The 2,303-nt window shown below is 52.9% G+C and overlaps 1 pseudogene across 1 annotated transcript; it reads left to right on the top strand.

The window, feature by feature from the left end:
- Window positions 1–298: 298 nt before the first annotated feature.
- LOC307185481 (DNA-directed RNA polymerase III subunit RPC4-like) lies at window positions 299–1,730 on the top strand (annotated as a pseudogene). The gene is made up of 2 exons: window positions 299–1,167; window positions 1,383–1,730. The product of its transcript is annotated as a DNA-directed RNA polymerase III subunit RPC4-like (transcript).
- Window positions 1,731–2,303: the final 573 nt, after the last annotated feature.

Genomic DNA, 2,303 nt, shown 5'->3' with positions numbered 1-2,303 from the left:
CAACATTATGGTAGCAGTAGATAACCACACAGAACCCATTATAATAGCATATTATGTATTTCCAAAGAATATATTTTATAAGTTAAAAAACCTCTTCTTAATTTTAATAATGTTGATGAGTAATCAGCAAGCTATAAGAATTATAGAAATAAAATAATTTATTTTTTTTTATTTTTTATTGTTTTTTAATAAGATGAAAAGATACTCAACTTAACTCAGGTTAAGTTTAAAAAGGTGTTGTGGACTTCCACCCCGGCACTGAGGCCCGGCTGCAGGTCGCCTAGGAGGTGAAGTCGGGATGCGCGTGATGCGGAGCTCCAGCCCCGGTGCGCTGGGGCAACATGAAGAAAGCGCCACAGGCGAGCCCAGCGCCCCGGGAGGGCCCTGACCCTTCCTCTCTGGGGAACGGGGGTCTTTTCCTGCGGAGGCCGGTGCCTCCCCTCACCCCGGGCTGCCTTCCCTCCATCCACTCCAGGGACCTCACCCTCAGGGAGTCAAGAAGAAAACCTGCACCCCAAATATCAGTCGTAAGATCAAGGAAGAGCCCAAGGAAGAAGTAACCGTCAAGAAGGAAAAGCGTGAAAGGGATACAGACCGACAGCGAGAGGGCCATGGACAGGGCGGGGGACGACCAGAAGTGTTCCGGTCCCACTCCATCTTTGAGCAGGGCCCAGCTGAAATGATGAAGAAAAAGGGGAAATAAGGCTGTGAATGTGTCGGACATGGGGACCTCTCACAACATCAACATCAAAAAGAACAAGAGGGAGACGGATGAAGAAACAGAACAGATCCTGTACACGCTGGAGAAGGATGATTTCATCGATGACCCTGGGCTGAGGAATGACACTCGAAATATGCCTGTGCAGCTGCTTCTGGTTCACTCGGGCTGGCTTTTTAAGGAAGAGAATGAAGAATCAGATGTTAAACCTTGGCTCAAGGAAGAGGACATGGAGGTGGGAGGGGCCTGCTGTGAAAGTGAAAGACGAGCCACGAGATGAGAGGAGGAGGCCAAGATGAAGGCTCCCCCCAGAGCAGCCAGGAAGCCCCCGGCCTCCCGAAGGATATGTCTGTGGCAGAGGTTTCAGGAAGCTGAGCCTCACGCAGGAGGAAGAGCTGCTGTTCCTGCAGCTGCAAGACTGGCTCCCCGGGGGCTTCCCTGGTGGCGCAGTGGTTGAGAGTCTGCCTGCCGATGCAGGAGACGCCGGTTCGTGCCCCAGTCCTTGAAGATCCCACATGCCGCAGAGCGGCTGGGCCCGTGAGCCATGGCCGCTGAGCCTGCGCGTCCGGAGCCTGTGCTCCGCAACGGGAGAGGCTACAACAGTGAGAGGCCCGCGTACCGCAAAAAAAAACAAAAACAAAAAAACACCTGGCTCCCCGGCCAGCCGCCTACTCTGGATGTCGAGCCTACCAAATCAGCGGTGCAGAGCGAGGACGGACAGATGGTGGTTATAAAGCAGGAGAAAGACCGGGAAGCCAGGCTGGTAGAGAATGCTTGTACCCTAACCGAGGGTCAGGTTGGCAAGCTGCTCATCTGCAAGTCGGGGAAGGTGCAGCGCCTCCTGGGCAAGGTGACTGTGGACGTGACGATGGGGACCGCCTGCTCTTTGCTGCTGTCCTGTCTGTAGGCCTTGGAGACAGTAGGATGGGTGAGATGACAGTTCTGGGACATAAAGCACAAACTTGTATGCTCTCCCAATTTTGAATCCGTGTTGGATCACAAACACCGGTAAAATAAGCAGACGGAGGATGGTGGTGGCCGTGCTAACAGCGGTTGCTGACTGCTCCAGACGTTGTGATCTAAAATTTGTTCGACCCAAAAGGGGCCTGTTTAGCCCAGCCACTGTCCCCGTTTTGTCCACAGGGCCCACGTGGCTCCCTCCCACAGCAGCTGTGAACGGCGCGAAGACCTTCCCACAGCACCGAAACCGCTTGCTGCTGGGCGTCTTGTCCCTGCTACTTATTTTTATAGTTATGTTTCGGCTCTTCAACTGACTGCATCCTCCCCAGGTGGAGAGGGAACGGTCTGTGGGAAAGGACAGGCTCCTTCTCTTGGTAACGTCTTGGTTCTCAGGGAAGAAAATGGAAGGATGACTGCGGCTGCTTTTGCTCCCTCCTTCCTCCCTAGGGGCGGCGCCTGAGAGACAGCAGGGACTTGAATCTGAGACTCAGTCGCAGCTCTGTCTCTTGCCAACTGTGTGACTGGACAAACTACCTAACCTTTCTGAGCCTCATATTCCTCTTCTGACAAAAATGAGGGTGATACCTACCTTCCAGGGTTGGTGTGACGATGAAATAGAATATTG

The sequence above is a fragment of the Stenella coeruleoalba genome (genome assembly GCF_951394435.1).
Source record: "Stenella coeruleoalba genome assembly, chromosome: 4".
Taxonomy (NCBI): domain Eukaryota; kingdom Metazoa; phylum Chordata; class Mammalia; order Artiodactyla; family Delphinidae; genus Stenella; species Stenella coeruleoalba.
Note: the sequence above shows the minus strand (reverse complement) of the source record. Positions and strands in the feature narration are given on the sequence as shown.